The sequence below is a fragment of the Macrobrachium rosenbergii genome, chromosome 16 (assembly GCF_040412425.1).
Source record: "Macrobrachium rosenbergii isolate ZJJX-2024 chromosome 16, ASM4041242v1, whole genome shotgun sequence".
NCBI classification, from domain to species: domain Eukaryota; kingdom Metazoa; phylum Arthropoda; class Malacostraca; order Decapoda; family Palaemonidae; genus Macrobrachium; species Macrobrachium rosenbergii.
Window position 1 is genome coordinate 7,823,454 of NC_089756.1, and position 23,793 is coordinate 7,847,246.

The window sequence follows — 23,793 nt, forward strand, 5'->3', positions numbered from 1 at the left end:
ATTTGTTTAGAAGTCTTGCAGACAGAAGACAGACGGACAGATGAAATATTCATTATTTGTTTTGTTTAAGATGTCTTGCAGACAGGAAGACAGACGGACAGATGAAATATTCATTATTTGTTTAAGATGTCTTGCAGACAGGCAGACAGACAGACAGATGAAATGTTCATTATTTGTTTTAAGAAGTCTTGCAGACAGGAAGACAGACGGACAGATGAAATATTCATTATTTGTTTTGTTTAAGATGTCTTGCAGACAGGAAGACAGACGGACAGATGAAATATTCATTATTTTTTTATTTTAAGATGTCTTGCAGACAGGAAGACAGACGGACAGATAAATATTCATTATTTGTTTTTGTTTAGATATCTTGCAGACGGGAAGACAGACGGACGAATGAAATATTCATTATTTGTTTTTGTTTAAGATGTCTTTAAGACAGGAAGACAGACGGACAGATGAAATATTCATTATTTGTTTTGTTTAAGATGTCTTGCAGACAGGAAGACAGACGGACGAATAGGAAATATTCATTGCTTTGTTTTAGATGTCTTGCAAGACAGACAGACAGACAGACAGACAGATGAAATATTCATTAGTTGTTTTGTTTAAGATGTCTTGCAGACAGGAAGACAGATGGACAGATGAAATATTCATTATTTGTTTAAGATGTCTTGCAGACAGGCAGACAGAAGACAGATGAAATATTCATTATTTGTTTAAGATGTCTTGCAGACAGGAAGACAGAAGGACAGATGAAATATTCATTATTTGTTTTGTTTTGATGTCTTGCAGACAGAAGGACAGAAGAAATATTCATTATTTGTGTAAGATGTCTTGCAGACAGGAAGACAGAAGGACAGATGAAATATTCATTATTTGTTTAAGATGTCTTGCGAATTGGGAAGACAGAAGGACAGATGAAATATTCATTATTTGTTTTGTTTAAGATGTCTTGCAGACAGGAATACAGTCGGACAGATGAAATATTCATTATTTGTTTAAGATGTCTTGCAGACAGGCGAACAGAAGACAGATGAAATATTTCATTTATTTGTTTAAGATGTCTTGCAGACAGGCAGACAGAAAGACAGATGAAATATTCATTATTCCAACAGATGTCTTGCAGACAGGAAGACAGAAGGACAGATGAAATATTCATTATTTGTTTTGTTTAAGATGTCTTGCAGACAGGCAGACAGAAGGACAGATGAAATATTCATTATTTGTTTAAGATGTCTTGCAGACAGGCAGACATAAGGACAGATGAAATATTCATTATTTGTTTTGTTTAAGATGTCTTGCAGACAGGAAGACAGAAGGACAGATGAAATATTCATTATTTGTTTTGTTTAAGATGTCTTGCAGACAGGAAGACAGACGGACAGATGAAATATTCATTATTTGTTTAAGATGTCTTGCAGACAGGCAGACAGAAGGACAGATGAAATATTCATTATTTGTTTAAGATGTCTTGCAGACAGGAAGACAGAAGGAGAGATGAGAATATTAGTTATTTGTTTTGTTTAAGATGTCTTGCAGACAGGAGAGACAGTCGGACAGATGAAATATTCATTATTTGTTAAGATGTCTTTGAACAGGCAGACAGAAGGACAGATGAAATATTCATTATTTGTTTAAGATGTCTTGCAGACAGGCAGACAGACGGACAGATGAAATATTCATTATTTGTTTTGTTTAAGATGTCTTGCAGACAGGAAGACAGACGGACAGATGAAATATTCAATATTTGTTTAAGATGTCTTGCAGACAGGAAGACAGAAGGACAGACGAAATATTCATTGTTGTTTAAAGATATCTTGAGCAGGAAGACTGAACGGACAGATGGAAATATTCATTGTTGTTTTGTTTAAGATGTCTTGCAGACAGGAAGACAGACGGACAGATGAAATATTCAATATTTGTTTTGTTTTAAGATGTCTTGAAGACAGGAAGACAGACGGACAGATGAAATATTCAATATTTGTTTGTTTAGAATGTCTTGCGAACAGAACAGACCAGACGGACAGATAGAAATATTCATTATTTGTTTTGTTTTAAAGATGTCTGCAGACAGGAAGACAGACGGACAGATGAAATATTCAATATTTGTTTTGTTTAAAGATGTCTTTACAGACAGGCAGACAGAAGGACAGATAAGAGAAATATTCATTATTTGTTTAAGATGTCTTGCAGACAGGAAGACAGACGGACAGATGAAATATTCATTATTTGTTTTGTTTAAGATGTCTTGCAGACAGGAAGACAGACGGACAGATGAAATATTCAATATTTGTTTTGTTTAAGATGTCTTGCAGACAGGCAGACAGAAGGACAGATGAAATATTCATTATTTGTTTTGTTTAAGATGTCTTGCAGACAGGCAGACAGAAGGACAGATGAAATATTCATTATTTGTTTAAGATGTCTTGCAGACAGGAAGACAGGCGGACAGATGAAATATTCATTATTTGTTTTGTTTAAGATGTCTTGCAGACAGGAAGACAGACGGACAGATGAAATATTCAATATTTGTTTTGTTTAAGATGTCTTGCAGACAGGCAGACAGAAGGACAGATGAAATATTCATTATTTGTTTAAGATGTCTTGCAGACAGGAAGACAGACGGACAGATGAAATATTCATTATTTGTTTTGTTTAAGATGTCTTGCAGACAGGAAGACAGACGGACAGATGAAATATTCAATATTTGTTTTGTTTAAGATGTCTTGCAGACAGGAAGACAGAAGGACAGATGAAATATTCATTATTTGTTTTGTTTAAGATGTCTTGCAGACAGGCAGACAGAAGGACAGATGAAATATTCATTATTTGTTTAAGATGTCTTGCAGACAGGGAAGGTGACAGTTAGATGAAATATTCATTGTTGTTTTGTTTAAGATGTCTTTCAGACAGGAGAGCAGACGGACAGATGAAATATTCAATATTTGTTTTGATTAAGATGTCTTGCAGACAGGCAGACAGAAGGACAGATGAAATATTCATTATTTGTTTAAGATATATTACAGACAGGCAGACAGACAGACAGATAAAACATTCATTATTTGTTTAAGAGGTCTGCAGACAGGCGAACAGAAAGACGAATGAAATATTCATTATTTGTTTAAGATGTCTTGCAGACAGGCAGACAGAAAGACAGATGAAATATTCATTATTTGTTTAAGATGTCTTGCAGACAGGCAGACAGAAAGACAGATGAAATATTCATTATTTGTTTAAGATGTCTTGCAGACAGGCAGACAGAAAGACAGATGAAATTTTCATTATTTGTTTAGATATCTTTGCAGACGAACGGAACAGACAGACAGTTGAAATATTCATTATTTTGTTTAAAGATGTCTTGCAGACAGGAAGACAGAAGGACAGATAAGAATATTCATTATTTATTTTGTTTAAGATGTCGCGCAGACAGGCAGACAGAAGGACAGATGAAATATTCATTATTTGTTTAATATGTCTTGCGAACAGGAAGACAGACGGACAGATGAAATATTATTTATTTGTTTTGTTTAAGATGTCTTGCAGACTAGGAAGACAGAAGAGACAGATGAAATATTCAATATTTGTTTTGATTAAGATAATACTTTGAACAGGCAGACAGAAGGACCAGATGAAATATTCATTATTTGTTTAAGATATGGCCACAGACAGACAGACAGACAGACAGATAAAACATTCATTATTTGTTTAGAGGTCTTTGAACGAGCCAGACAGAAAGACGAATGAAATATTCATTGTTATTTGTTTAAGATGTCTTGCAGACGGGCGAACAGAAAGATGGTGATATTCATTATTTGTTTAAGATGTCTTGCAGATAGGCAGACAGAAAGACAGATGAAATATTCATTATTTGCTTAAGATGTCTTGCAGACAGGCAGACAGACAGACAGATGAAATATTCATTATTTGCTTAAGATGTCTTGCAGACAGGCAGACAGAAAGACAGATGAAATATTCATTATTTGTTTAAGATGTCTTGCAGACAGGCAGACAGACAGACAGTTGAAATATTCATTATTTGCTTAAGATGTCTTGCAGACAGGCAGACAGACAGACAGATGAAATATTCATTATTTGCTTAAGATGTCTTGCAGACAGGCAGACAGAAAGACGAATGAAATATTCATTATTTGTTTAAGGTAACTTCTTGCAGACAGGCAGACAGAAAGACAGATGAAATATTCATTATTTGCTTAAGATGTCTTACCAAACAGGCGAACAGACAGACAGATGAAATATTCATTATTTGCTTAAGATGTCTTATGAAATATTGAATATTTATTTGTTTTAAGATGTCTTGCAGATAGGCTAGGCAGACAGACAGACAGATGAAATGTTCATTATTTGTTTAAGATGTCTTGCAGACAGGCAGACAGACGGACAGATGAAATATTCATTATTTGTTTTGTTTAAGATGTCTTGCAGACAGGCAGACAGACAGACAGATGAAATATTCATTATTTATTTTAAGAAGTCTTGCAGACAGGAAGACAGACGGACAGATGAAATATTCATTATTTGTTTTGTTTAAGAGGTCTTGCAGACAGGCAGACAGGACAGATGAAATATTCATTATTTGTTTTGTTTAAGATGTCTTGCAGACAGGAAGACAGACGGACAGATGAAATATTCATTATTTGTTTTGTTTAAGAGGTCTTGCAGACAGGCAGACAGACAGACAGATAAAATATTCATTATTTGTTTTGTTTAAGATGTCTTGCAGACAGGCAGACAGAAGGACAGATGAAATATTCATTATTTGTTTTGTTTAAGATGTCTTGCAGACAGGCAGACAGACAGACAGATGAAATATTCATTATTTATTTTAAGAAGTCTTGCAGACAGGAAGACAGAAGGACAGATGAAATATTCATTATTTGTTTTGTTTAAGATGTCTTGCAGACAGGCAGACAGAAGGAGAGATGAAATATTCATTATATGTTTTGTTTAAGATGTCTTGCAGACAGGCAGACAGACGGACAGATGAAATATTCATTATTTGTTTAAGATGTCTTGCAGACAGGCAGACAGAAGGACAGATGAAATATTCATTTTTTGTTTTGTTTAAGATGTCTTGCAGACAGGCAGACAGACGGACAGATGAAATATTCATTATTTGTTTTTAAGATGTCTTGCAGACAGGCAGACAGAAGGACAGATGAAATATTCATTATTTGTTTAAGATGTCTTGCAGACAGGCAGACAGACAGACAGATGAAATATTCATTTTGTTTTGTTTAAGATGTCTTGCAGACAGGCAGACAGAAGGACAGATGAAATATTCATTATTTGTTTTTAAGATGTCTTGCAGACAGGCAGACAGAAGGACAGATGAAATATTCATTATTTGTTTTGTTTAAGATGTCTTGCAGACAGGCAGACAGAAGGACAGATGAAATATTCATTATTTGTTTAAGATGTCTTGCAGACAGGCAGACAGACGGACAGATGAAATATTCATTATTTGTTTTGTTTAAGATGTCTTGCAGACAGGCAGACAGACAGACAGATGAAATATTCATTATTTGGTTTTTTTTAAGATGTCTTGCAGACAGGCAGACAGAAGGACAGATGAAATATTCATTTTTTGTTTAAGATGTCTTGCAGACAGGCAGACAGAAGGACAGATGAAATATTCATTATTTGTTTAAGATGTCTTGCAGACAGGCAGACAGAAGGACAGATGAAATATTCATTTTTTGTTTAAGATGTCTTGCAGACAGGCAGACAGAAGGACAGATAAAATATTCATTATTTGTTTAAGATGTCTTGCAGACTGGCAGACAGGCGGACAGATGAAATATTCATTATTTGTTTTGTTTAAGATGTCTTGCAGACAGGCACACAGAAGGACAGATGAAATATTCATTATTTGTTTTGTTTAAGATGTCTTGCAGACAGGCAGACAGAAGGACAGATGAAATATTCATTATTTGTTTTGTTTAAGATGTCTTGCAGACAGGCAGACAGAAGGACAGATGAAATATTCATTATTTTTTTTTTAAGATGTCTTGCAGACAGGCAGACAGAAGGACAGATGAAATATTCATTATTTGTTTTTTAAGATGTCTTGCAGACAGGCAGACAGAAGGACAGACAGACTTGCAGACAGATGAAATATTCATTATTTGTTTTGTTTAAGATGTCTTGCAGACAGGCAGACAGAAGGACAGATGAAATATTCATTTTTTTTTTTAAGATGTCTTGCAGACAGCAGACAGAAGGACAGATGAAATATTCATTATTTGTTTAAGATGTCTTGCAGACAGGCAGACAGACAAGGACAGATGAAATATTCATTATTTGTTTTGTTTAAGATGTCTTGCAGACAGGCAGACAGAAGGACAGATGAAATATTCATTATTTGTTTAAGATGTCTTGCAGACAGGCAGACAGAAGGACAGATGAAATATTCATTTTTTATTGAGGATGTCTTGCAGACAGGCAGACAGAAGGACAGATGAAATATTCATTATTTGTTTAAGATGTCTTGCAGACAGGCAGACAGAAGGACAGATGAAATATTAATTTTTTGTTTAAGATGTCTTGCAGACAGGCAGACAGACGGACAGATGAAATATTCATTATTTGTTTAAGATGTCTTGCAGACAGGCAGATAAGATGAAATATTCATTTTTTTTGTTTAGATGTCAGACAGGAAGACAGAAGGACAGATGAAATATTCATTATTTGTTTTGTTTAAGATGTCTTGCAGACAGGCAGACAGAAGGACAGATGAAATATTCATTATTTGTTTAAGATGTCTTGCAGACAGGGACAGATGAAATATTCATTTTTGTTTTGTTTAAGGACAGATGAAATATTCAGACAGGCAGACAGAAGGACAGATGAAATATTCATTTAAGATGTCTTGCAGACAGGAAGACAGACGGAAAGATGAAATATTAATTATTTGTTTAAGATGTCTTGCAGACAGGAAGACAGACGGACAGATGAAATATTAATTATTTGTTTTAGATGTCTTGCAGACAGGAAGACAGACAGAGACAGATGAAATATTCATTATTTGTTTTAAAGATGCTCTATAGACAGGGCAGACAGACAGACAGATGAAATATTCATTATTTGTTTAAGATGTCTTGCAGACAGGCAGACAGAAGGACAGATGAAATATTCATTATTTGTTTAAGATGTCTCTGTAGACAGGCAGACAGACGGGACAGATGAACATTCATTATTTGTTTTGAGCTAAGATGTCTGCAGACAGGCAGATATAGACAGACAGATGAACATTCATTATTTGATTTTTAAGATGTCTCTGCAGACAGGCAGACACACAGATGAAGATCATTCTTTATTTAAGATGTCTTGCAGACAGGCAGACAGAAGGACAGACGAAATATCTGAACTATTTGTTTCAAGATGTCTTGCAGACAGGCAGACAGAAGGACAGATGAAATATTCATTTTTGTTTAAGATGTCTTGCAGACAGCAAGGTATTGCATGGGATGGTGATAAAATATTCATTATTTGTTTAAGATGTCTCTAAGATCTAGCAGAGACAGGCTGGACAGATGAAATATTCATTATTTGTTTTGTTTAAGATGTCTTGCAGACAGGCAGACAGAAGGACAGATGAAATATTCTATTATTTGTTTTTTTAAGATGTCTTGCAGACAGGCAGACAGACAGGGACAGATGAAATATTCATTTTTATTTTAAGTCTTGTAAAGACAGAAGGATTTATTTATTATTTTATTTGCTTGTCATTTTTGTTTATTTGTCATCTATTTATTTATTTATTTATTTATTTATTTTTATTTACAGGCAGACAGAAAAGACAGATGAAATTTCATTTTTTGTTTAAAGATGTCTTGCAGACAGGCAGACAGAAAGACAGATGAAATATTCATTATTTGTTTTATTTTATATTACAGACAGGCAGACAGATTTACTATTTAATATTCATTGTTGTTTAAGATGTCTTGCAGACAGGCATTCAGAAAGACAGATGAAATATTTGTTATTTGTTTTAGAATGTCTTATTTAGACAGGCAGATTTGCAGATGAAATATTTGTTTGTTTATTTGTTTTTGTTTGTTTCATTTTTATTTATTTATTTATTTTATTCATTTATTTGTTTTTTATTTATTTGTTTTCTATTTATTTATTTTGCTATTTATTTTTTATTTTTTTATTTTTATTTTTTTATTTTTTCTTTAGACAGGCAGACAGAAGGATATTTGAAATATTTGTTATATGTTTTGTTTAAGATGTGTTGCAGACAGGCAGACAGACGGACAGTTATTTATTTATTTTTGTTTAAGATGTCTTAGACAGGCAGACAGAAGGACAGATGAAAGATTTATTATTTGTTTTGTTTAAGATGTCTTGCAGACAGGCAGACAGACGGACAGATGAAATATTCATTATTTGTTTTAAAGATGTCTTGCAGACAGGCAGACAGAAGGACAGATGAAATATTCATTATTTATTTTGTCTTGTCAGACAGGCAGACAGACGGACAGATGAAATATTTTATTTGTTTTTTCTTGCAGACAGGCAGACAGAAGGATTTATTTATATTGTTTATTTGTTTTTAAGATTTTGCAGACAGGCAGACAGAAGGACAGATATGAAATATTCATTATTTGTTTAAGATGTCTTGCAGACAGGCAGAGACAGAAGGACAGATGAAAATTCATTATTTGTTTAAGATGTCTTTAGACAGGCAGACAGACGGACAGATGAAATATTAATTATTTGTTTAAGATGTATTCATTAGGCATTTAGACAGATGGATGGAAATTTTATTTTGTTTTTTTAAGATGTCTTGCAGACAGGCAGACAGAAGGACAGATGAAATATTCATTTTTTGTTTTTAAGATGTCTTTGCAGACAGGCAGACAGAAGGACAGATGAAATATTCATTATTTGTTTAAGATGTCTTGCAGACAGGGCAGACAGAAGGACAGATTAAATATTCATTTTGTTTAAGATGTCTTTGACAGGCAAAGAAGGACAGATAAAATATTCATTATTTGTTTTTAGATGTCTTGTAGATCATTTCGGACAGATGAAATATTCATTATTTGTTTCTGTTTAAGATGTCTTGCAGACAGGCACACAGAAGGACAGATTAATTATTTCATTATTTGTTTTGAGATAAGATCTTGCAGACAGGCAGACAGAAGGACAGATGAAATATTCATTTGTTTTGTTTATTTTTATTTATTTATTTACAGAAGGATTTATTTATTTTATTTTTATTTATTTCTATTCTTCATTTCTATTTAGACAGAAGGAGATGAAATATTCATTATTTATTTAGTTGCTTTAAGATGTCTTGCGAGACAGGCAGACAGACTTGACAGATGAAATATTCATTATTTGTTTTGTTTAAGATGTCTGCAGACAGGCAGACAGAAGGACAGATGAAATATTCATTTATTTTTTTTAAGATGTCTTGCAGACAGGCAGACAAGACGACAGATGAAATATATTATTTTTTTGTTTAAGATGTCTTGCAGACAGGCAGACAGAAGGACAGATGAAATATTTATTATTTGTTTAATATGTCTTGCAGACAGGCAGACAGAAGGACAGATGAAATATTCATTTTTATTGAGTTTAAGATGTCTTGCAGAGACAGGCAGACAGAAGGACAGATGAAATTATTTTTATTTGTTTTGTTTAAGATGTCTTGCAGACAGGCAAGACAGAAGGACAGATGAAATATTAATTTTTGTTTTGTTAAGATGTCTTGCAGACAGCAGACAGACGGACAGATGAAATATTCATTATTTGTTTTGCTTTTAAGATGTCATGCAGACAGGAAGACAGATTTGACAGATGAAATATTCATTATTTATTTTGTTTAAGATGTCTTGTAAACAGGCAGACAGAAGGACAGAATGAAATATTCATTATTTGTTTCTAAGATGTCTTGCAGACAGGCAGACAAGGACAGATGAAATATTCACTTTTATTTAAGATGTCTTGGTAGACAGGCAGACAGACGGACAGATGAAATATTTAATTATTTGTTTAAGATGTCTTGCAGACAGGAAGACAGACGGACAGATGGAAATATTCATTATTTTGTTAAGATGTCTTGCAGACAGGCAGACAGACGGACAGATGAAATATTCATTATTTGTTTTGTTTAAGATGTCTTGCAGACAGGCAGACAGAAGGGACAGATGAAATATTACATTATTTGTTTTTTGTCTTGCAGACAGGCAGAGAGAAGGACAGATGAAATTATTATTTGTTTTGTTTAAGATGTCTTGCAGACAGGCAGACAGAAGGGGACATTTAAATATTTATTATTTGTTTTGATGTTTGCAGACAGGCAGACAGAGATAAATATTTATTATTTGTTTTATTTATTTATGTCTTGCAGACAGGCAGACAGAAGGACAGATGAAATATTCATTATTTATTTTGTGATGTCTGCAGACAGGCAGACAGATTTCTTTATTTAGATGAAATATTCATTATTTGTTTTGTTTAAAATGTCTCTGCTTTATTTATTTAGACAGACAGACGGACAAATAGATTTTTTTATTTGAAAGATCATGCACAAGAGGTAGACAGACAGACAGATGAAATATTCATTATTTGTATTGTTTAAGATGCCTTGACAGACAGACGGAAGATAGAAGGAAAGTTGTTTTAAAAGATATTCAGAAGCTTGTCGATTTAAGACAGACAGAAATATTTATTTTTACGGACAGGCAGACAGGCGGACAGGCAGACAGAAGAGTCATTTATTTGTTTAGATGTAGAGACAGGAAGAGGACGTTGAAATTATTTTTTATTTGCTTTATTTATTTAGGCAGACGGAGGACAGATTTTTAATTATTTATTTATTTAGACAAGATGATTTTTGACAGGCAGACAGAAGGAAAGTCATAAGAGGTAGAGTCAGAAGTTTTGTTAGACAGACAGAGAGACAGACGGACAGACAGACAGAAGGAAATATTATTTGTTTTGTTTAGAGATAGAGCTTGCAGACAGGAAGACAGACAGACAGACGAAATATTCAGACAGAAGGAAGATGTCGCTTGCAGACAGGCAGACAGAAGGACAGATGAAATCAGAGTATTTGTTTAAAGACAGACTTTGACAGGACAGACAGACAGACAGGAAAGTTTATTATTTGATTTTAGGGTCAGAAGCTTTTCAGAGTAGGCAGACAGACAGACAATTTCGGACAGACAGATTTATTAAAAGTCATTTTATTTCAGGAAGATTTTAAGGTACAGATGAAATATTCATTATTTGTTTTGTTTATGTCAGACAGAAGGAAAGAAGACAGACGGATGAGTTATTTTTGTTTTAGACAGACAGACAGACAGACAGACAGAAGAAGGACAAAGTCATTCATTATTTAGAGTTGTTTAAGCTTCTTGTAGACAGGCAGACAGACGGACAGATTTATAGATTTACAGACAGACAGAAGGGGAAAGTCATGAGACAGAGAGGTAGATTTGTTTTGCTTAAGATGTCTTTTTACAGGCAGACAGACGGACAGGCAGACAGAAGGAAAGTCATACAAGAGGTAGACAGTTCAGACAGCTTCAGATTAGTAGACAGTTTAAGATGTCTTGCAGACAGACGGACAGACAGACAGGAAGGGATTATTTGTTTTGTTTAAGATGTAGATTCAGAAGTCAAGAGACAGACAGACAGACATTACAGGCAGACAGTTTTGAAAGTCATGCACAAGAGGTAGAGTCAGATGAAATATTCATTAGTTTAAGATGTCAGACGGACAGGCAGACAGAAGGACAAATAAAGAGGTAGAGTCAGACGTTTTGTCGAGTGACAGACAGACAGACGGACAGACAGACAGAAGGAATATTCATTAAGAGGTAGAGTCAGATGTCACTTGCAGAGTAGACAGACAGACAGACGGACAGACAGAAGAAGGAAAAAGTCATTAAGAGGTAGAGGCAAGCTTATCTAGACAGACAGACAGACGGACAGACAGACAGAAAAAGTCATTTGAGGTGAGTCAGATGTCTAGACAGACAGACAGACGGACAGACAGATGAAATATCACACAAGAGGTAGAGTTAGACGCCTGTGAGTAGACAGACAGACAGACGGACAGATGACAAAGGAAAGTCATGCAAGAGGTGGTGAGCCAGATGTTCTATTTTGTAGACAGACAGACAGACGGACAGACAGACAGAAGATATTCATTATTTGAGGTAGAGCTTAAGATGTCAGAGCAGACAGACAGACAGACGGACAGACAGACAGAAGGATAGATTTAGGTTGAGTTTGAAGCTTAGAGGATGACAGACAGACACAGGCAGACAGAAGGAAAGTCATTCAAGAGGTGTTTTGACAAGTGTCGACAGACAGACAGACAGACACAGACAGACAGATGGGGAATTCTCATTATTTGGTTTGAGGATCAGAGCTACACGAGAGATGGACAGACAGATGGACAGACAGACAGATGGAAAGTCATACAAGAGGTTGTTTTTGACACTTAAGATTTTTCAGACAGACAGATTTTGACAGACAGACAGAAGGAAATTCATTCAAGAGGTAGAGCAGACGATGTCGAGTAGACAGGCAGACAGACGGACAGACAGACAGAAGGGAAAGTCATACAAGAGGGTAGAGTCAGAAGATTTGTCTTAGACAGACAGACAGACGGACAGACAGACAGAAGGAAAGTCATTTTTTTTAAGAGGTAGAGCCAGACGACTTGACAGACAGACAGACAGACGGACAGATTTTTGGACAGGCAGACAGAAGGAAAGTCATTTGCAAGAGGTTCTTCTTTCAGACGCTTTGCGAGACAGGCAGACAGACGGACAGACAGACAGAAGGAAAGTCATTTCTTTTGCTAGAGTTAAGATGTCTTAGACAGACAGACAGACAGACAGGCAGACAGAAGGGAAAGTATTACAAGAGGTAGAAGTCAGAATTTCTTGAAGAGTAGACAGACAGACACAGACGGACAGACAGACAGGCAGACAGAAGGAAAGACAGGAGACAAGAGGTAGAGTCAGAGTAGCTTTTATTCGAGTAGATGACAGACAGACAGACGGACAGACAGACAGAAGGAAAGTCATTAAGAGGTAGAGTCAGACGCTTTGCAGATCAAGAGGATTTGACAGACAGACAGAAGGGAAAGTCATTTAAAGAGGTAGAGTCAGAAGCAGAGTAGACAGACAGATCTACGGACAGACAGACAGAAGGAAAAGTCATACAAGAGGTAGAGTCAGATGACGGACAGAGAAATATTATTCAGTCGAGTAGACAGACAGACAGACGGACAGACAGACAGAAGGAAAGTCATTATTTGTTTAGTGCTTATGTAGAGTAGACAGACAGACAGACGACAGACAGACAGATTTGTGCAAATATTCATTATAGGTAGAGTAGACGATTTTCCTGGGACAGAGAGACAGACGGACAGACAGATGAAATATTCATACAAGAGGTATTTGTTTAAGATGTCTTGCAGACAGACAGACAGACAGACAGACAGACAGAATTATTTCATTTAAGAGGTTTAGTCAGACGCTTTTCGATTTAGACAGACAGACAGAATTAGACTTTTCCTTGTGCTGAAAGTTTCATTATTTGTTTTGAAGATGTCTTGCAGAACAGGCAGACAGAAAGACAGATTTATTTTCATCATTATTTGTTTAAGTGTCTTGACAGACAGGGCAAACAGAAAGACAGATGAAAGTATTCATCTATTTGTTTAAGATATTTTGCAGACAGGTGACAGACAGACAAGATTCGTAGATGTTTAAGATTCATTAAGAGGTTTTTATTTGCTTGGATTTTTTCAGACAGACAGACAAGATTATTCTTCTTCATTTGCTGGGATCATACAAGATTTTTAGACAGATGTTTCTTTCCTTGTGACAGACAGACAGAAAAACAGATGAAATATTCATTATGCTGGGATAAGATAGTACAGAGACAGACAGGCAGACAGAAAGACAGATGAAATATTCATTATTTGGGGAAGATTTGTCTTGCAGACAGGCAGACAGAAAGACAGACGGAAATATTCATTTTTTGTTCCTTGTACTATTTATTTACACAGACGGACAGACAGAGATTATTTTTGATTTATTTGAAATTTTTCATTAGACGGACAGACAGATGATTATTTACAGGCCTTTGCTTGCAGAAAGACAGATGAAATATTTTATTTATTTAAGATTTCTTTCCTTGTGCAGACAGGCAGACAGACGGACAGACAGAGATTTTTTTCTTCCTTGTGCTATTTATTTGTTTAAGATGTCTTGCAGATTATTTATCTTCCTTGTGCTGGAGAGACAGATGGAAATATTTGTTTATTATTTGTTTAAATTTGTTTATTCCTTTTGCTCGATCAGTACAGACAGAAAGACAGAGATTATTTATTATTTTCCCTTTGTAAGATGTCTTGCAGACAGGCAGACAGAATGACAGATGAAATATTTTTGTTTATTTTAAAAGATGGGATCTTGCAGACAGGCAGATGGACAGACAGAGAAATATTTATTTTTGTTTATTTGATGGATCTTGCAGAGAGATGGACAGAAAGACAGATGAAATATTTTTATTTGTTTAAGATGTCATGTTTGACAGGCAGACAGAATGACAGATGAAATATTTATTTTAAGCTTGTTTTTGGGATCAAGTCTTGCAGATGGACAGACAGATTTAAATATTTTTTTATTTGTTTAAGATGTCTACACAGACGGCAGACAGAAAGACAGATGAAATATTCATTATTTGTTTGGATGTCTTGTACACAAGCAGACAGACAGACAGATGAAATATTCTTATTTGTTTTGATGTCTTATCAAGTGGCAGACAGAATGACAGATGAGAGAAATATTTTATTTATTTAAGTGTGGGATCAGACAGGCAGACGGACAGACAGATGAAATTTTCATTATTTGTTTAAGATGTCTTGCTGAGAGGCAGTATTTGAAAGACAGATGAAGAAGTTCATTATTTGTTTAAGATGATTATTTTTCTTTCTTCAGAAAGACAGATGAAGTATCAGACGGACAGACAAGATTATTTTTCTTTCCTTTTGCAGGGATGACAGACAGACGAAATAGAGATTATTTGTTTCTTCCTTGTGCTGACAGGCAGACAGACAGACAGATGAAATATTATTATTTGTTTCCTTGTGCTGGGATCAGGCAGACAGAAAGACAATTGAAGATATTATTATTTTTTAAGATGTGCTGGGACAGGCAGACGGACAGACAGATGAAATTTTTCTTTATTTGTTTAAGACGTCATTGACAGACAGAGAGATTTTCCACACAGATGAAATATTCACAGATTTGTTTAAGATTTCTCACCTTGTGACAGGCAGACAGACAGACAGATGAACAGAGGATTATTTTCTTAAGATGTCTTGGCAGACCGTGCTGGGATCAAGACACAGACAGACAGATGAAATATTCATTATTTGTTTAAGATGTCTTGCAGACAGGCAGACGGACAGACAGAGATTATTTTTCATTATTTGTTTAAGATGTCTTGCAGACAGGCAGACAGGCAGAGAGATGAAATATTCATTATCAGTTTAAGATGTCTTGCAGACAGGCAGACAGACAGACAGATGAAATATTCATTATTTGTTTAAGATGTCTTGACAGACAGGCAGACAGACAGACAGATGAAATATTCATTATTTGTTTATTCTTCTGTCTTGCAGACAGGCAGACGGACAGACAGATGAAATATTCATTATTTGTTTATCATATCTTTACACAGACGATTAGAAGGACAGATTTTTCTTATTCATTATTTGTTTAAGATGTCTTGCAGACAGGCAGACAGACAGCACAAGACAGATGACAACATATTCATTTTTATTTAAGATGGGATTTATTTATAGACAGACGGAGACAGATGAAATATTCATTATTTGTTTAAGATTCTGCAGACGACAGGCAGACAGAAAGACAGATGAAATATTCATTATTTGTTTAAGATGTCTGCAGACAGGCAGACAGACAGACAGATGAAATTATTTTTTTATTTGTTTAAGATGTTCCCAGACAGGCAGACAGACAGACAGATGAAATATTCATTATTTGTTTAAGATGTCTTGCATTTATTTATTTACAGACAGGCAGACAGACGTATTTATGAAATATTCATTATTTGTTTAAGATGTCTTGCAGACAGGCAGACAGACAGGACAGATGAAATATTCATTATTTGTTTAAGATGTCTTGCAGACAGGCAGACAGACAGACAGATGAAATATTCATTATTTGTTTGAAGATGTTTGCAGACAGGCAGACAGACAGACAGATTTAATATTCATTATTTAGTTAAGATGTCTTGCAGACAGGCAGATGTGACAGACAGATGAAATATTCATTATTTGTTTAAGATTTATTTGACAGGCAGACAGGAATGACAGATTTAACATTCATTATTTGTTTACGATGTTTGCAGAAGGCAGATCCGAACAGACAGATGAAATATTTATTTATTTGTTTTGTTTAAGATGTCTTGCAGAGAGGCAACAGAAAGACAGATGAAATATTTATTATTTGTTTTAAGATGTCTTGCAGAGGCAGACAGAAAGACAGATGAAATATTCATTATTTGTTTTAGATGTCTTTAGACAGGCGGACAGACAGACAGATGAAATATTCATTATTTGTTTAAGAAGTCTTTTATTTATTTAGGCAGACAGAATGACAGATGAATATTTTATTATTTGTTTATAAGATTTATTTTTTATTTAGGCAGACAGATTTACAGATGAAATATTCATTATTTGTTTAAGATGTCTTGCAGAGGCAGACAGAAAGACAGATGAAATATTCATTATTTGTTTAAGATGTCTTGCAGACAGGCAGACAGAAAGACAGATGAAATATTCATTATTTGTTTAAGATGTCTTGCAGACAGAGCAGACAGACAGACAGATGAAATATTCATTATTTGTTTTCTATTTATTTATCTTGCAGACAGGCAGACAGACAGACAGATGAAATATTCATTATTTTTGTTTAGGATGTCTTGCAGACAGGCAGACATTTAGACAGATGAAATATTCATTTGTTTTATTTTAAGACGTCTTGCAGACAGGCAGACAGAAAGACAGATGGTCTTGCTTATTATTTAAGATGTCTTAGACAGGCAGACAGACAGACAGATGAAATATGTTTATTATTTTTTTTGCTTAAGATTTCTTGCAGACAGGCAGACAGACAGACAGGATGAAATATTATTATTTGTTTTGCATGTCTTGCAGACAGGCAGACAGACAGACAGATGAAATATCTATTATTTGTTTAAGATGTCTTGCAGACAGGCAGACAGACAGACATTTATTTGTTTATTATTTATTTAAGATTTTTGCAGACAGGCAGACAGACAGACAGATGAAATGTTCATTATTTTGTTTAAGATGTCTTTTGACAGGCAGACAGACAGACATTTTGTTTATTTATTTGTTTAAGATGTCTTGCAGACAGGCAGACAGACAGACAGATGAAATATCTAATATTTTTAAGATTTCTTTAGACAGGCAGACAGACAGACAGATGAAATATTCATTATTTATTTAAGATGTCTTGCTATTTATTTGCTTGTTTTCTGTATTAAAACTGCTTATTATTTTATTAAGAAGGCTATAAGTTTGACAGACAGATAGATAGACAAACAGTTGAACTTTTTCAGACACAGACAGGAAGACAGAACTATTTATTTATTTTATTTATTTATTTATTTTATTTGTTTGTTTTCCTGGTCATTTATTTGTTTTTCTATCTCATTTTATTTGTTTGTTTTCCATTTATCCATTTATTTATTTCCATTCTATTTTATTGTATTTTATTTATTTGTTTTCTATTTATTTATCATTTTATTATTTATTTATTTATTTTATACAATAACTGATTTTATTTATTTATTTATTTATTATCATTTTTTTATTTATTTTTATTTGTTTATTATTTATTCATTTTTATCCAATTATCTCTATTTGTTTCATTTTTATTTATTTATTTGTTTCTTGTTTATTTATTTATTTTTATTTATTTATTCTTGTTTTATTTTATCTATTTGTTTTTGTTTATTGGCAAGATGTCTTGCAGACAGAGAGACAAGGACAGATGAAATATTCATTATTTGTTTTGTTTAAGATGTCTTGCAGACAGGCAGACAGAAGGACAGATGAAATAAATATTCATTATTTGTTTAAAAGATGTCTTGCAGGCAGACAGAAGGACAGATGAAATATTCATTATTTGTTTAAGATGTCTTGCAGACAGGCAGACAGAAGGACAGATGAAATATTCATTTTTGATGTCTTGCATATTCATTATTTGTTTTTTTTTAAGATGTCTTGCAGACAGGCAGACAGAAGGACAGATGAAATATTCATTATTTGTTTTGTTTAAGATGTCTTGCAGACAGGCAGACAGAAGGACAGATGAAATATTCATTATTTGTTTGTTTAAGATGTCTTGCAGACAGGAAGACAGAAGGACAGATGAAATATTATATTTGTTTTGTTTATGTCTTGCAGACAGAAGACAGACAGACAGATGAAATATTCATTATTTGTTTTGTTTAAGATGTCTTGCAGACAGGCAGACAGAACAGACAGATGAAATATTCATTATTTGTTTTGTTTTGATGTCTTGCAGACAGGCAGACAGAAGGACAGATGAAATATTCATTTATTTGTTTAAGATGTCTTGCATTTTTTTGCAGACAGGCAGACAGAAGGACAGATGAAATATTCATTATTTGTTTTAAGATGTCTTGCAGACAGGACAGATGAACAGATGAAATATTCATTTTTGTTTAAAGATGTCTTGCAGACAGGAAATAGACAGACAGGACAGATGAAATATTCATTATTTGTTTTTAAGATGTCTTAACAGGCATGTCTTATTTGTTTAAGATGTCTTGCAGGCAGACAGACAGAAGGACAGATGAAATATTATTATGTTTTTTGTTTTAAGATGTCTTGCAGACAGGCAGACAGACAGGACAGATGAAATATTCATTATTTGTTTTGTTTAATATCTTGCAGACAGGAAGACAGAAGGACAGATGAAATATTCATTATTTTGTTTTATGAAGATGTCTTGCAGACAGGCAGACAGAAGGACAGATGAAATATTCATTATTTGTTTTTCTTTAACAGATGTCTTGCAGACAGGCAGACAGACAGACAGATGAAATATTCATTATTTGTTTTGTTTTAGATGTCTTGCAGACAGGCAGACAGACAGGACAGATGAAATATTCATTATTTGTTTTGAAGAAGATGTCTTGCAGACAGGCAGACAGAAGGACAGATGAAATATTCATTATTTGTTTTGTTTAGATGTCTTGCAGACAGGCAGACAGAAGGACAGATGAAATATTCATTATTTGTTTTGTTTAAGATGTCTTGCAGACAGGCAGACAGACAGGACAGATGAAATATTCATTATTTGTTTTGTTTAAGATGTCTTGCAGACAGGCAGACAGAGACAGACAGATTTAAAATGTCTTGCAGACTGGCAGAAGGACAGATGAAATATTCATTATTTGTTTAAGATGTCTTGCAGACAGGCAGACAGAAGGACAGATGAAATATTCAGATGAAATATTTCATTATTTGTTTTGTTTAAGATGTCTTGCAGACAGGCAGACAGATGAAATATTCATTATTTGTTTTGACTTGCAGATGAAATATTCATTATTTGTTTTGTTTAAGATGTCTTGCAGATGTCTTGCTTGCAGACAGGCAGACAGAAAGAAATATTCAGATTATTTTATTTTTTTTTTAAGATGTCTTGCAGACAGGCAGACAGAAGGACAGATGAAATATTCATTATTTGTTTAAGATGTCTTGCAGACAGGCAGACAGATGAAATATTCATTATTTGTTTTTGTTTAATATGTCTTGCAGATGAAATATTCATTATTTGTTTTGTTTAAGATGTCTTGCAGACAGGCAGACAGACAGACAGATGAAATATTCATTATTTGTTTTGTTTAAGATGTCTTGCAGACAGGCAGACAGACAGACAGATGAAATATTCATTATTTGTTTAAGATGTCTTGCAGACAGGCAGACAGAAGGACAGATGAAATATTCATTATTTGTTTTGTTTAAGATGTCTTGCAGAAGATGTCTTGATGACAGGCAGACAGAAGGACAGATGAAATATTCATTATTTGTTTTTAAGATGTCTTGCAGACAGGCAGACAGAAGGACAGATGAAATATTCATTATTTGTTTAAGATGTCTTGCAGACAGGAAGACAGACACAGATGAAATATTCATTATTTGTTTAAGATGTCTTGCAGATGAAATATTCATTATTTGTTTAAGATGTCTTGCAGACAGGCAGACAGAAAGACAGATGAAATATTCATTATTTGTTTAAGATGTCTTGCAGACAGGAAGACAGAAGGACAGATGAAATATTCATTATTTGTTTTGTTTAAGATGTCTTGCAGACAGGCAGACAGAAGGACAGATGAAATATTCATTATTTGTTTAAGATGTCTTGCAGACAGGCAGACAGAAGGACAGATGAAATATTCATTATTTGTTTAAGATGTCTTGCAGACAGGGACAGATGAAATATTCATTATTTGTTTAAGATGTCTTGCAGACAGGCAGACAGATGAAATATTCATTATTTGTTTTGTTTAAGATGTCTTGCAGACAGGCAGACAGAAAGACAGATGAAATATTCATTATTTGTTTAAGATGTCTTGCAGACAGGCAGACAGAAAGACAGATGAAATATTCATTATTTGTTTAAGATGTCTTGCAGACAGGCAGACAGAAGGCAGACAGATGAAATATTCATTATTTGTTTAAGATGTCTTGCAGACAGGCAGACAGAAAGACAGATGAAATATTCATTATTTGTTTTGTTTATGATCTTGCAGACAGGCAGACAGAAAAATATTCATTATTTGTTTTTTAAGATGTCAGATGAAATATTCATTATTTGTTTAAGATGTCTTGCAGACAGAAGGACAGATGAAATATTCATTATTTGTTTAAGATGTCAGACAGGCAGACAGATGAAATATTCATTATTTGTTTAAGATGTCTTGCAGACAGGCAGACAGAAGGACAGATGAAATATTCATTATTTGTTTAAGATGTCTTGCAGACAGGCAAGACAGAAGGACAGATGAAATATTCATTATTTGTTTTGTTTAGATGTCTTGCAGACAGGCAGACAGAAAGACAGATGAAATATTCATTATTTGTTTAAGATGTCTTGCAGACAGGCAGACAGAAGGACAGATGAAATATTCATTATTTGTTTTGTTTAGATGTCTTGCAGACAGGCAGACAGAAGGACAGATGAAATATTCATTTTTTTTGTTTAAGATGTCTTGCAGACAGGCAGACAGAAGGACAGATGAAATATTCATTATTTGTTTAAGATGTCTTGCAGACAGGCAGACAGACAGACAGATGAAATATTCATTATTTGTTTTGTTTATGTCTTGCAGACAGGCAGACAGAAGGACAGATGGAAATATTCATTATTTGTTTAAGATGTCTTGCAGACAGGCAGACAGAAGGACAGATGGGAAATATTCATTATTTGTATTGTTTAAAAGATGTCTTGCAGACGAATGAAATATTCATTATTTGTTTTGTTAAGATGTCTTGCAGACAGGCAGACAGAAAGGACAGATGAAATATTCATTATTTGTTTTGTTTTAAGATGTCTTGCAGACAGGCAGACAGACAGACAGATAAAATATTCATTTGTTTGTTTAAGATGTCTTGCAGACAGGCAGACAGACGGACAGATGAAATATTCATTATTTGTTTTGTTTAATGTCTTGAAGTCTTGCAGACAGGAAGACAGAAGGGACAGATGAAATATTCATTATTTGTTTAAAGATGTCTTGCAGACAGGCAGACAGAAGGAGAGATAAATATTCATTATATGTTTTTAAGATGTCTTGCAGAGACAGGCAGATGAAATATTCATTATTTGAAGATGTCTTGCAGACAGATGACAGAAATATTCATTATTTGTTTTTGTTTAAGATGTCTTGCAGACAGGCAGACAGACTGACAGATGAAATATTCATTATTTGTTTTTTTGTTTAAAGATGTCTTGCAGACAGGCAGACAGAAGGACAGATGAAATATTCATTATTTGTTTAAGATGTCTTGCAGACAGGCAGACAGACGGATGAAATATTCAGAAGATGTCTTAAATATTCATTATTTGTGTAAGATGTCTTGCAGACAGGCAGACAGAAGGACAGATGAAATATTCATTATTTGTTTTGTTTGATGTCTTGCAGACAGGTAGACAGAAGGACAGATGAAATATTCATTATTTGTTTTGTTTAAGATGTCTTGCAGACAGGCAGACAGACGGACAGATGAAATATTCATTATTTTTTTTTAAGATGTCTTGCAGACAGGCAGACAGAAGGACAGATGAAATATTCATTTTTTTTTGTTTAAGATGTCTTGCAGACAGGCAGACAGAAGGACAGATGAAATATTCATTATTTGTTTAAGATGTCTTGCAGACAGGCAGACAGAAGGACAGATGAAATATTCATTTTTTGTTTAAGATGCCTTGCAGACATTTAGACAGAATTTAGATGAAATATTTTATTTGTTTATTTATGTCTTGCAGATTTTTATATATTTTATTTTTGATTTATTTTTTTGTTTTTTATTTATTTTATTTTTGTTTACATTTATTTATTTAGGACAGATTTGAAATTTGTTTCATTTATTTGTTTTTGCTTCATTTATGTATTTATTTATTTAGACTTTTAGGACAGATGAACATTCATTATTTGTTTTGTTTAAGAGGTTCACAGATGAAATATTATTTTATTTGTTTATTTAAGATGTCTTGCATTTATTTAGACAGAAGGACAGATTAAATATCTTTATTTTATTTAGATGTCTTGCAGATTTATTTATTTTATTAATGATTTATTATTTTATTTTTTTGTCTTGCAGACATTGAAGACATTTGACAGTTGGAAATATTTATTATTTGTTTATAAGATGTCTTGCAGACAGGTAGACAGAAGGGACAGATTAAATGTTTGTTTTATTTAAGATGTCTTTAAGACAGGCATCAGACGGACAGATGAAATATTCATTATTTGTTTTTGTTTAAGATGTCTTGCAGACAGGCAGACAGAAGGACAGATGAAATATTCATTATTTTTTGTTTAAGATGTCTTGCAGACAGGCAGACAGAAGGACAGATGAAATATTCATTATTTGTTTTTAAAGATGTCTTGCAGACAGGCAGACAGAAGGACAGATGAAATATTCATTATTTTGATTCTTGCAGACAGGCAGAGACAGAAGATGAAATATTAATTTTTGTTTAAGATGTCTTGCAGACAGGCAGACAGACGGACAGATGAAATATTCATTATTTGTTTTGTTTAAAGATGTCTTGCAGACAGGCAGACAGACGGACAGATGAAATATTCATTATTTATTTTTTTTAAGATGTCTTGATGAGAAATATTCATTATTTGGATGTCAGACAGGCAGACAGAAGGACAGATGAAATATTCATTATTTGTTTAAGATGTCTTGCAGACAGGCAGACAGAAGGACAGATGAAATATTCATTATTTGTTTAAGATGTCTTGCAGACAGGCAGACAGAAGGACAGATGAAATATTCATTATTTGTTTTTTTAAGATGTCTTGTTTTTAAGATGTCAGACAGGCAGACAGAAGGACAGATGAAATATTCATTATTTGTTTAAGATGTCTTGCAGACAGGCAGACAGAAGGACAGATGAAATATTCATT